The 13,980-nt window shown below is 42.0% G+C and overlaps 1 non-coding gene and 1 pseudogene across 1 annotated transcript; both read left to right on the forward strand.

The window, feature by feature from the left end:
* Nucleotides 1-3,793: 3,793 nt before the first annotated feature.
* LOC131925725 (eukaryotic translation initiation factor 4E-like) lies at nucleotides 3,794-4,799 on the forward strand (annotated as a pseudogene).
* A 7,579-nt stretch (nucleotides 4,800-12,378) lies between these two features.
* LOC131925911 (U6 spliceosomal RNA) lies at nucleotides 12,379-12,485 on the forward strand. The gene has a single exon (XR_009383405.1). It is a non-coding gene; the product is annotated as a U6 spliceosomal RNA (small nuclear RNA).
* The last annotated feature ends 1,495 nt before the right edge of the window (nucleotides 12,486-13,980 follow it).

Consider the following 13,980-nt stretch of genomic DNA (forward strand, 5'->3'; position numbering starts at 1 on the left):
AGCATAGAGGAGATCAACTCAGTCCTCTGTCATGCTTAAAATGACTTTGCATTTTCTTTGAATGGACAGTTCTTTCTTTGTGACGGGTGATGGTTTCTCACTGGAGCTGGTATACATACAGGATTATAGAGCATACTGTATACTTACTATCTTGAGAAATTTTGTAAACACGAAAATATTTTTATTTTCATTTTTTAAAATTCCAAAACCACAATGTAAAAAATATTAAGCACAGAGAGAAATTATCCCATGCCCTATGACTCCAGTACAATCTGGCCTTATCTTTTTCTTTTCCACTGATTCATACTTTTCTTATTTTAAAATAAAACACAGTTTATATATAGAATACGATTTACATATTGAATAACACTGTAATAGAATGATTTGATGTGGTTTTAGACAGACTAAATGGGGAAATTTTTCAGGTTATAAAACCTGTCTCCCAGGACAAATTTCTTTTAAATCACTTTTTCTAAGTGGGCTATTGTGATAAATGTGCTCAGTGACTAGTTCTGTCTGTTATTGTACTGATGGTCAACAGAATTGAAGAGAGATCCCAACTTTTACAGTCACTGGCTCACAGTAACAGCACACATTGGTTTCTTTGGGGATGCAAAGCTCATCCTCAGTGCACAGAAAGTTGCGTTCACATATATCCACCATGAAAACCAAGTAATGGAGTTGAAACAAGAACAGACCTAGCTTTGTATCTTTCAAGACTCCAAAGTGGTCTTTGTCTGTGCTCCAACCTTTCTCATCACCTTGTACTTTTCTTAAAGATTTTTAAGTGTATGTTTCAGGATGCACGGCTTGGGTTTTTCACTTGTTTCTGTGTTCCTTTGTTCCAAAGGGGTTTTTATAAAATCTCATGTCTATCAGTGTCATCTGTATGTTGATAGCTCCTCACATTAAGGCTCTAGCCTAGATAATTTGCTGTATTTTTGTGCTGTGGGATAATGCTCTTGTACACTGGTTTAATAAAATGCTGATTGGCCAGTAGCCAGGCAGGAAGTATAGGTGGGGTGAGCAGACTAGGACAGTGCTGGGAAGACGAAGGGAGGAGTCAGAAGTTGCCAGGTAGACATAGAGGAAGCAAGAAGACAAGGCAGAACTGAGAAAAGGTACCAAGCCATTAGGCTAAACATAAATAAGAATTATGGGTTAATGTAAGTGTAAGAGCTAGTTAGTAATAAGCCTGAGCTAATGGCCAAGCAGTTATAATTAATATAAGCTTCTGAATGATTATTTTATAAATGGGCTGGGGGACTGTGGGGCCAGGCAGGACTGGAGAAAACTTTCAACTACACTTTTGAGTGTTACTCACCTCATCCCTCAGCAACCACTATCTCCTGCTGTGTAAATGTGTCTCTTTCTGAATGATGTAAAATAGTACCCATATAGAATGTAGACTTTTAAGATTGACTTGCTTTCACTCAGCATACTTTTGCTGAGAGATTAGATATTACACATGTCAATGGCCATTCATTTTCATTGTACATTCCCACCACTCTTTATTTAAATGTTCATCTGTTGAGAGATACTGGAGTTATTTTCAACTTATGGCTCTTACAAATAAACCTTCTAAAGGAATTAATATACATTTTTAGTACACACATGCTTTCATTTTTCTAGAATAGATATTCAGGAGTGTGATTGATGAGTCAGAACTTAAGTTTATATTTAGTTTTCTGAGGAACTGTCAAATCATTTCCTAGAGTAGCTTCATCACTTTACTTTCCCATCAGCCATGTAGGAGAAACTTGTTTGTGTACCTCCCTGCCAGCAGTCGCTATAAGGAGTCTACAAAGATGGACCTCCTCAGTGTGTGTACTGAAATCTCATTACTTCCTTAGTGATGGATGACGGCAAACATCTTTTCATGTCTCTACTCCCTACACATGCTTTTCACCAATTTTCCTTTCATTTATTTGTTCATTGTCCATTTCTATTTTTCTTTCTTTTATTGAGTTTCTTGAATATTCTATGTGAATCCTGTCAGAGATAAGCTTTGCAAATTCATTCTCTGCAGTTTGTCTTTCTTCTTTGTTGAGACAGGATCTTTCTAGGTCATCTAAGCTGGCTTTGTCTCTGCTATCCTGAGAGTATAGACATCATCGTACCTGGCTGTCTTTTCATGATCTTTATAGTGTGGTCTGCAAAGAAAAATTAAAAATCCATTTAACTGTGGTTATTCCAGTTTTTCAGTTAATTAGAATTATCTTTTTGCCCCATAGTTATCATATTACAGATTACAAATATTCTACAAAACGCACTTAAATGTTGTTCCAGCCACTTCCTGACTTCTTTTCACACCATCCAAACATACCTGTTTCTGTCTATTGAATCTAATTTTCTTTCAGTTCTTTCTACTAGAGACAAAGAACCAAACTGGAATCAAACTTAGCGCAGTTTATAGCAAACTGGATGCTATAATAATGCACCAGCATGCAGACTGATGGTTCCCAAGAGCTTCCTGGAGACAAATTTAAAACCAACAAGTGACATGAAGAGTGGCAATTTTCATCTACATGGAAGCTGTTTAGAGACATTATTTAGATTGTAACCCAGAAACAGATTTGAGTCCTGAATTTACCAATACATATTTCTGTGTCTCTGGAATAACTTCCTTGTCTGTAGGATGTAGCTAGAGTTTTTTCCAGTCCTTCTTGGCCTATGGTCAGGACAAATCTCTCTCATCCGCCAGTCCTGTAGCTGCTCAGACCCAACCAAGTAATCACACAGAGACTTATATTACTTATGAACTGTATGGCCATAGCAGGCTTCTTGTTAACTGTTCTTATTATCTTAAATCAACCCATTTCTATTAATCTATAAGTTGCCATGTGGCTCACGGCTTACCGGTATCTTAACATCTTCTCATGGTGGCGGCTGGCAGAGTCTCTCTGACTCAGCCTTCCTGTTCCCAGAATTCTCTTCTCTGCTTGTCCCACCTATACTTCCTGCCTGGCTACTGGCCAATCAGTGTTTTATTTATTAACCAATCAGAGCAACATATTTAACATACAGAACATCCCACAGCAGTAGGGGCTGCGGCAAATTTAATATTCTACAATTCTAAATCATGGTGACATATCACCCAGTTGCAGACAGGGGTCTTACCTGTGAGAAAAGTGCTGCACAATCCTGATTGGGAGCATTCAGAGGGGGATGAGGTGGCCATCCCAATAACTCTAGAGAAAGCTTTCTTGTTTGTTTAGTTTTGGGTAGGACAATCATAATGAAGACACCAGATACTTCCTATTCTTTCTAGAATTTAGTGTTTAATAAATCCTCCACGTCTCTGGGATTTCTGTATTGCAGTACTCTGAAATTCGTTAATTCTAATCTTAACCCATACTGAAAATGAGTGATTGGCTTTAAATTAGACAGAATAGCACCTTTTTTTTTCTTATTGTAAGTCTGGGTTAAGGGACAAGAGGGGCAGGGGTGGGAAGGGAGGAAGAAACAGATACACAGCCATGCAGTAAGAAAAATACCACCAGGCTTGGCTTCTAAGGAATTATAATAGCATCTTTGCTCCAAGAGAACTTCACAAAGAGAAGTACATCTCCAAGGCAATTTGGGAATCAGTTTTAAAGACGTTTTTCTTCCGACCTGTCACTGTAAGATTAGGAAACAAAAGATTCTGTGCATATATGGAGGGAAGAGAAGTGTAAGAATGCTAATAGCTGCTGCTGCTGGAGGAGATGGAGTAGAGACAGAGCCTCTCTCCAGATCATGAGTGGGAACATGGAGGAACATGGTCATCAAATTGTGTTGAGCAGTTGGGGAGATGGTCCAGTGGGTAAGAGTGTTTGCTGTGCTGTGTGCTGGGAGTTTAGAGCTCCCATCCTCCACATAAAAATAGCACAGGCCTGGTTACATGCACCTGTAATTGTGCAGTGGAGACAAGTGGAGCCTGGAAGCTCCCTGCTCAGCCAGCAGAGCCAAAATTATGAATTTCAGGTTCAGTGAGAGACTCTGTTGAAAGGGAATAAGTCTTCCTTTGGCTTTCACATATGAATCCTTACCACCCAACACACACACATACTCAGACACACTCACACACATAATCAAACTGATACTTAGAAAAGTAGTTGGTTAATTGGATCCAAACATTTAACTGGGTGTGGGAGTAGATCAATCCAAGATGGAGGTTGTTGAACTGGAGATCACAACTACAGAAAGAGATGAAAATATAATTTAATCAGGGGGTTGCTAACCCAGAACACTGGGTTAAACTTCCTCCATGGAACAGTTGGATGCTCTGTTTGTTTTTTGTTTTTGTTTTAAAGGAGAATAAAAGCAGAACTTGGCAAACAAACCTTTAATTGATCCCTAAGTTTGATACTGTTGGAGACTTTCGGGCTCTGTACAACTATATCCAGTCGTTTAGTAATTTAATGTCTGGCTCTGACTACCCACTTCTTAAGAACAGCTTTGAGAAGATAAAAAAACAAACTTGGAAGATGATGGCTGATTACGTTGAACGAACAGCAGAGACAACGTGACCTCAGCCACTTTGGCTAGAGACCCTGCAGGGCCTCACTGGAAAATCCTTTGATGACTAGAGTGATGATGTTTGCAGAGCTGTTGTTAATGTTACAGCTAGAGATGCTAAGACAGTGACATGGACCACGGACTTTGAAAATAGAGAAGCAGTCACACACATAGGGAGGGTATACGAGGAAAGGTTGGGACTTCCTCCAAACACGGCTATTGGTCATCAGCCCCATGCACACTCAGCTACAAAGAGCGGTCCCACCATTAAAGAGTACACTTTCAGAGTATTCTCATAGGACACTGGTCAAAATTTGGGAACTGAACCAAAGTCTCATCAAAGCAGAGTGGACTGCACTGAAGTTTGATTCCATCTAAATGTGGCTAAGACATAAGAGAAGTCTCCTTCACCTTTGTCTTGTACGTCTTTTCTTCTAGAATGTCCATTATCCCAATCAAAGAATTACAGTACACGTCATCCCCAGAATCCACAAATGTGTTCCTGGTCCACTCGGCAACAGCTGAGTAGAATTAACATCACACATGCTTGCCTTCCTACTCTGGGTGGTGTGAAAGTATGAATACAGTTTTCTAGCAATCTGTTGCCTTTGTAATAGGCCCCCAGACCTTAGCACAACTGACACCATGATAGTGTTCCATTTAAGGCCTTGAAACTCAGCACACAGGCAATAAGAACAAAGACCTAATCCATCAAAGTCCATAGATCTGGGAGAATCCCTAAATGTACCAACCTTGCTTTTTGGCTTCTGTGATTCCAGTTCTGGCTAACTGTTCTTACTTATTAGCTGAGGTGTGTCAAACCAGGATATGGTTTTCGTGCTTAGAAGCCCACCCTGAGAAAAGCTCAGGACTGGGCTTGGGTCCCGAATATCTAGCATAGTTGCTGACCAGCTAGTTAAAGACTTTCTATTGGCTTGAACTTGTGTCTTCTTTGGTGAATGCCTCACATCACCTTCCACAGTGTTTTCCCTGCCTGTAGTCTTGCTGATGGCTGCTTAATTATCATCTGCTCCCTCCTTGACAACATCAGTGATTCTGATTCCAGTTTTTACTTTTGTTTTGATATTTTTTTCCTCATATAACACTTGTGGGGGATCCAGGAATATGACAAAAAGGTGGAATAAACACTAAGTATGTGCATTCTGTGACCTTTTTTTGTGACTGCAAAGCTTTGCTACAAATGTAAGCATTTCATTCAAATCAGTGATCTATTTGTGTGGTTTCCTAAACATAATTGTGGAGTACAAAAAAAATGTAACATCATAATTATATTCCTAGCTAGAATTGGTGCACCTGTTCTTGCACCTTTTTGTTTTGTTTTGTTTTGTTTTGTTTTGTTTCCGAGACAGGGTTTCTCTATATAGTTTTGGTGCCTGTCCTGGAATTCGCTCTGTAGACCAGGCTGGCCTTGAACTCACAGAGATTTGCCTGGCTCTGTCTCCCAAGTGCTGGGATTAAAGGCGTGGGCCACCACCGCCTGGCTGTGTTTTTGCATCTTTAAGCTGGTATTTTAGCACTTTTTAAAACTCGGTTATTTTAATTTGGTTAGAAATGGCTCAAGTTGAACAGTGGTCCCATTCATATGAAAACAATGTACAAAACCAAATAAATATGTACAGTCAACTGTCTTTTAGAAAACTAGATCTCTCCTGTTTCTCCATATCTGTGGAAGGAATCTGTACTTTGTAGTACACAGAAGTCGCTTCTCTTCTTGTAGTATCTTCCCATGGACAGTCCAAGTTTGGAGCATTAGTTTATTATTATGTCTATTAAATTATGTTAATAAATTGAATAGATAGCTCATATACTGAAACCATTTAACCATCTCAGATTTGGAAAGGATTTGAAGGTGACCCACTGGCCAACTCTTCTTCTTTTCTTTTTTTTTTGTGCACAATATAACCAATTATTCAGTTTTGACCATTTTCTTTCCCTTCTAACCTTTCTACCCCACCTAACTTTATGGTCTCTCTCTCTCACTTTCTCTAAGACAAAACAAAAACCGCATTAAAAACATGGAGTCTGCTTTGTGTTGGCATAGAGCCTGCCTGGGAGTGTGGTTGATAGACCCAGTGACACTCTGAGAAAACTGATTTCTCTTTCCCAGCAAGTATCAGCTGCAAATAACTTCTTGGTTAGAGGTGGGACTCTGTGGCTACTTTCCATTCTCAGCCCAGCACACTTTTGGACATGTACCCTGGGCCAAGACTTGCCACAAATCTTGAGGATCCCCAAATGATTCAGACACAATCCCTTTCATGAAAGAGCTGGCATCTGCAACCAGCAAGTCTAGTCAATACAGCAAGATAAACAGTGCCAAGGACCGGGGAGATAATCCAGTCAGGAAGAAGAGCTCCTGCTGCCCGTGTGCAAGGACTTGAGTTTGGATCCCTGCCATCCATGTCACATCCAGGCACGGCCATCCACATCTGTGATCCCAGTGTCTGGGCACAAGGGTGATGGAGACAGGAGGATCACTGAGGATTTCAGGGGGTTGCTGGGCAGTCAGAAAATGACAAGCTCTGGGCTCATCTGGAGATCCTGTTTCAAGGAAGTAAGGCAGAGAATAACACACACACACACACACACACACACACACACACACACACACACAGTGGTGACAAGGATACAAGATGTGGTGTTTCTGAGGCATGTGCAGAAACTACTGAAAACAGGAAGGAAGAATGATGATTTCACCCTAGACGCATGGAAAAACCACACGAGAGATTTGTAGTTGGGGGGGATAAAGTTAGAGAAGGTTTCAGAGTCAAAGAGGAGTCCTCTCTGGGCTCTAGTAGCACCAGATTATTCTTTTGAAGGTACAGATGGAGTGAGGAGACTAGGAGGTGAATGGGGTAGAGTTAAGTAGACATCCCCAGGCTTCTAATCTGCAACCAAATGCAAAAAAAAAAAAATGTCCCTATTACAATGTTATTAAAGATTCAAATTTTTGCTTTATGTTTTAAAAATCCGTTATATTGTCAACAGAATGATTTGTCTGAAAACAGCATCAGAATCTGAGCATTGGTTAGTACCTTGGAGAGTATGTCTAAAGAGAAAGAGGCAAGAGCAGACATATCCTTTGTACAGCTGGGACTAAACTCAGAATCCAGTTTTTGTTGCCTTTTTCCATTATCTTGCTTCACAAACACACAACCCACCCCTTTCAGGCTATACTTACACTCTCCCCAGGGTGCTAGATAATGTTGTCTATTTAGACTATTTTCATTTTTACATCATTTTCCCATGAAGATTTTGTTGTTTCCTCTTTCAGACATGACATGAGGACCTCAGGCTGGCCTGATCCCCATGGCACCTTAAAAGACAGTGTTCCCCAGGGAGAGGCAATGTTGGGGATTAGTGGTCTCAGAGGCTGCATTCCCATCGGCCCTGGGCTATCTTAGAAGAGCTAGAACACAGGCAAGGTTCATTCCTTGTGGAGGAAAACATTCACGACTGCAGCCAGCACGGCTTCTTCTGATGCCATTTACAAACACTGCGGTTTGAATCTGTTCACAGAAAAATTAATTGTCGGTTTTGAATGTTATTGCAGAAGAACCCCGATCAGTTTCTCAGTGTACCATTCTGGGAAAATCTGACCATCTACAAGATTCTATTTCAGATGGTCTCCAGGAAACAGCTTATTAAAAGCATGCCCTTTCCAGGAGTGGCTTAAGCGGACAAAGCTCTTTCCCTTTCGGTCCCCAAGACAATGCAGGCATTGTACGAAGACAGAAGAAAATGTGTCTACATTTATGTGTTTTAGAAAAGCTAAAGGTGTCCAACTGTAAAATGTTTCTCTCCTCACTGACACTTCTGACCTGCCTTCATATGTTTCTCCATGACTTAGACCTCATAGTCCCTAACCAAAGCTTACCTACAGAAGAATGCAAACCAAACACATATCTCGATAGCTGTGAGAGCATTAGCATAATGTTTGGCCAAGAGTCAGTGATCCATGTGTGCTGACTAATCTGGTAGTGATTTCTTTCTTTGCTTGCTGGTCGGAATCCCTAAACTCTGTTTGTATCAAGCCCTGGAGTTAAGAGGCACTCACTTTGAGATCAAACAGTATACTCACAGTCCCTGAGGAGAAGAGCACCTGGGAACACACTTGTGACCGAGTGCAAAAAGTGATTTCAGTGGCTGGAACTCTGGCTATGATAAGGGAGCATCAAGTGCCCTCAGAGACAGGGAAGGGGTGTAGATGATCTCTGACTCTCAAATCCCAGGAGCTGTTGCATAATTCCTAGAAACTGCAGCCATTTTTCAACACCCATTAGTACAATGCAATTTGCTAAGAATCTACTGGGAAGCTCCAGAGAGCCTGATAAGCAGAGAGGGCCATCATCCTGAGTGAGGTAACCCAGACTCAGAAGGACATAGTATGTACCCACTCATAAGTGGATACTAGATGTAAAGCAAAGGTTTAACCAGACTACAATCCACAGCTCCAGAGAAGCTAGCTAACAAGGAAGACCCAAAGAGGGACCCATGGAAATAGATGAAATCTCCATGAGTAAACTTTTGATGAGGACTGGGCAATGGAGGGTAGGGGATAGGGGATGAGAACATAAGGGAATGGGATGGTTAAGCTGGAACAGGGATGGAGTGGGAAAGCAATGAAAGAGATATCTTGATAGAGGGAGACATCATGGTGATAGAGAGAAACCAGGTGCTAGAGAAGTTGCCAGGAATCCCCAAAAATGACCCCAGCTTGGACTACTAGAAATAGTGCAGAGGGTGCCTGAACTGAACTGGCTTGCCCCAGCGATCAGATCAGTGAATACCCTGTCATCACAGAGCTTTTCTACAGTGACTGATGGAAGCAGATGCAGAGATCCACTGCCAAACACCAGGTGGAGCTCCAGGAGTCCAGTCAAAGAGAGAGGAGAGGGATTCTATGAGCAAGTGCATCAGGATCATGATGGGGAAACCTGCAGAGACGACCAAACCAAACTAGTGGGAACTCATGAAAGTTGGATCAACGGCTGTGGAGCCTGCATGGGACTGGACTAGGCCCTCTGAATGGAGAGACAGTTGTGTAGCTTGATCTGCTTGGGGGGCCCCCTGGCAGTAGGATCAAAATCCATCCCTGGTGCATGAGCGGGCTTTTTGGAGCCCACTACCTATGATGGGACACCTCATGCAGCCTTGAGGCAGGAGGAAGGGCTTGGACTTGCCTCTACTGGATGTGCCTCCCCATGGGAGGCCTTGCCTTCTTGTGGGGTGTGTGGGGGGGATGGGTTGGGAGGGGGAGGCTGGGGGGACAGGAGGAGGGAAGAGGGGATCTTTGATTGGTGTGTAAAATGAAAAAAAATTTCATAATTAAAAAAAAAGAAAGGAGGTCCTATAAGCAAAGAAGGTTACAGAGGATGGAAGAAAGAGAGAGAGAGAGAGAGAGAGAGAGAGAGAGAGAGAGAGAGAGAGAGAGAGAGATCCAAATGCACAAACAATAGTGAGAGGCAGTGTTTGAAAGGATGCACAGGGGACAAGTGCCCTGAGTGCTGAGTTTTCAGGGAACAGACTATTTCCTCTGGCAGGGAGGGGGAAGACAGTGCAGCAAAAGGGAAGCCAATGTCAATTCTGAAGGAGCACTGAGGACCCCTGAAGTTAGGATCCCCGTGTTCATTGTGCTCACAAGGCAGGGAAACTTTTTTGTTTTTAAGATGTATTTGTTTATTTATTATGTAGACAGTGTTCTTTCTGCCTGCATGCCAGAAGAGGGCACCAGATCTCATTACAGATGGTTGTGAGCCACCATGTGGTTGCTGGGAATTGAACTCAAGACCTCTGGAAGAACAGCCAGTGCTCTTAACTGTTGAGCCATCTCTCCAGCTCAAGGCAGTGAAATCTTATCAATAATACACAGCACGTTCATCCCCACTTATTCTTTAAACTGTATGTGTATACTTGTGTGTCTGTGTGTAAGTGGAGGCACACGTGTACCACAGCATGCATGCAAAGTCAGAATCTGTCTGTTTTGTCTCTGCCACCTTGATGGATTTCAGGATAGCTGCCCAGTAAGCTTCAAGCCACGCTGCCATCTGTGCCTCCCATCTGACTTTGGCATGGGTTCTGGTGATTGAACTCAGGCCACTGAACTACAGTGTAGCAAGTTAAAATATCTATAAACATTATTGTATATATTGTAGACTTATGTTTTCTTTCTTTTTTGAGACAGGGTTTTTTTGTGGCTGTCCTAGAATTCACTCTGTAGACAAGGCTGGCCTCAAACTCACAGAGATCTGCCTGCCTCTGCCTCCCAAGTGCCTGATTAAAAGTGTGAGGCACTACTGCCCTGCTTATGTTTCTTAATATAGAAAAGAAAATCATATATATATATATGATTATATATAATCATATATATGTATATATATTATATATAGATATATGTATATGTATATCTATATCTATATCTAGATATAGATATACATATACATATAGATATAGATATAGATATATATAGAGAGAGGAGAGATTAAGTGACTTGCCCAAGGTAACACAGCTAGAAAGGCCAGAGATAGTCATTCAGACCCAGAGGCTACGATTTTGTTTCTCATAGTGTCCTGAAGCTTCCCAGGTTCAGAAACAGGCATATTTGGATTTGAATTAATGTAAGTAAATTCTGTGCTCATTTTTTTGTGGTGTCTTCTTTCTATTTCCTCTTGTTTGTAGTCTACTAATAGGATCATTGGTTGATTTGCGTTAGTTATAACTCCCATATAAATGTTCTCTTTCCTCATTTGCTTTCTTAAGAAAAAAGGCCTAGCCAGGAACTGATGGTACACACCTTTAATCCGAGCACTGACAAGGCAGAGGCAAGCGGATCTCTGAATTTGAGACCAGCCTGGTTTACAGAGAAAGATCCAGGAGAGCCAAGGCTACACAGAGAAACCCTGTCTTAGGAAAAAGAAAAAGAAAAATGGCCTTACTACACTGAAACTATAGCCCATACTCCAAAGAACACAACTTCAGTTAACCTGCTTCAATACTGTCACTAAGAAAAAAAAACATTGGAAATTACCAAAAGCCCCAACTGTTTCCCTGACCTGGATGCGTATCTTTCATTGTACTTATTGACTACAGCATGAGGTTTAAATATTGCCCATCCAATGGGCTAAACCATAAGACCCATAAGATCATGAACATCCTCACTTTTGTTCAGAGATGCAGTCTAGTAAGTAGTCCTAGAAACCTGGATGTTTCCTGCCGTATCTGTTTACTGGACTGAGTGACCACTGAAGCCAGAAGGATGGGTAGACTGTGTGGGTCTCAGTACGTGTATCCAAACATGAATGTATGAGGGAGGCAAAGACATGGACAGCAATTCAGTTGATGCGAATCTAAATCCTCCAATTAACTTTTATAACTCACATTGGACTTCAAACACATATTTTGCTACTGTGTAGCATTATGTGTGCTCTCTCTGTCCCAAGTTGGAATCTAAGATTTGACGGTGAGTTTCCAAAGGCTCAACATGCACTTCGAGGATGATGTTTGGACTTCATTCATCTATCCATCCCAGTCACTACTGTGGTGTCCTTTGGTCCTCTCCATAATGGTTTCTCTCTAGATCTTAGAATTCTGTCAGTCCATCCTTCATATACACATAGGTACAGGATTTTGAGTGCAGTTTTTCAGCCCTGTCTTGAAGTCTGTCTGTGGACCTCTTCACCTGGATACTCTAAGGAACCATTTCCCTCAAAGGATATTCTTGTGTTTCTCAGGTTCTGTTTTAAAAGGTTGGTCCATCTTCTACTCTCCAGGCCCCCATAGACCTGGACCCATCTTCCTAGGTGTGTTAGTTACTTTTCTCATACTGTGACGAAATAACTGACAATAAATGACATAAGGATGCTCGCTTCGGCAGCACATAGACTAAAATTGGAACAATACAGAGAAGATCAGCATGGCCCCTGCACAAGGATGACTTGCAAATTCATGAAGCCTTCCATATTTAAATAAACAAATAAATAGATAAATAGATAGATAGATAGATAGATAGATAGATAGATAGATAGATAGATAGATAAATGACATAAGGTAGGAAGGACTGATTTGGGCTCACAGTTTGAGAGCATAATCTGTCCTGCATGAAAGGTCTGATAAACAGCGCTGGTGGCAGCGCTGGTTACGACAGAACTCAGTATCAATATTCACAGCTTTATTAGGAGGAAAAGCGGGGAAGGGGATACAGGAGAGCCAGGCCTGGAGAGGAAAGCACGTACGGAGAGAGGGAAAGATGGTGGGGGAAGAGACAGAGCAGAACAGAGTGCGGGTGGGGTCAGTGACCGGCTTTTTTTTTTTTTTTTGGTTTTTTCAAGACAAGGTTTCTCTGTGTAGCTTTGTGCCTTTCCTGGAACTCACTTGGTAGCCCAGGCTGGCCTCGAACTCACAGAGATTCACCTGGCTCTGCCTCCCCAGTGCTGGGATTAAAGGCGTGCGCCACCACCGCCCGGCTAGTGACCGGCTTTTTTTTTTTTTTTTTTTTTTTTTTTTTTTTGGTTTTTCGAGACAGGGTTTCTCTGTGTAGCTTTGCGCCTTTCCTGGGACTCACTTGGTAGCCCAGGCTGGCCTCGAACTCACAGAGATCCGCCTGGCTCTGCCTCCCGAGTGCTGGGATTAAAGGCGTGCGCCACCACCGCCCGGCGTGACCGGCTTTTTAAGGGCTCTCCATGAAGCAGGCTTGCGGAGCTTCACACATAGTCAATGTAGTCACCAGCACACACTGATGACGTAAGACACAAGACCTTTTGCTTAACTCCTAAACTGCATATGTGCGGCCACACAGCTGGAGTAAGGGCAGAATTCTAACACTGCAGGGAAAGCAAGATGACAGGAGCAGCTTGTGGCTGTGGTTTGGCAGAAGGTCAGGATCCCTGATCACATCTGGGCAGATGAAGAATCAGGGAAATTGGAATACAGATACCCAGCTGGATCTCCCTTCCATCTCCTCTTATTCAACTGGTAAATCCAGCCTGTGGGATTTGTGTCATCCATATGCTGGGTTGGTTTTTCACTCCCCAGTCAATCCTCTCTGGAAAAATCCTCACTGGTGCACCCTCATCAATAGGTATTCCATAATCAAGTCAAGTTGACAAAATTCATGTCACACAGGGACCATATAAGAGATATAGAATGAAGGTCTTCTGTTTCCAAGGCCCAGAAAACTAAGTTCGCATCAACTCCCTCCTGTCTTTTCTTTTCTTCCCAGGCCTGGAGAAGTATTTTTCTAGTCGATGGGGTGAGGCTCACCTGACTTCTAGCTTTGTCTACTTTCCAACGATTTCACATCTTCTTCGATTCTTTCTAGAAAGTTTTGGAAAACAAATCCAAAATCAAAAGACTCACAAGGCATTTTGGTCCTCACCAGAATGGTAAATAGAAACTACAAGCTTGTATAGAAGAAAAAAATGGGAAGACCACAGGGGGTGATTTCTACTTCAAAAACATTTC

Source organism: Peromyscus eremicus, chromosome 15 (assembly GCF_949786415.1).
Source record: "Peromyscus eremicus chromosome 15, PerEre_H2_v1, whole genome shotgun sequence".
Lineage (NCBI taxonomy): Eukaryota > Metazoa > Chordata > Mammalia > Rodentia > Cricetidae > Peromyscus > Peromyscus eremicus.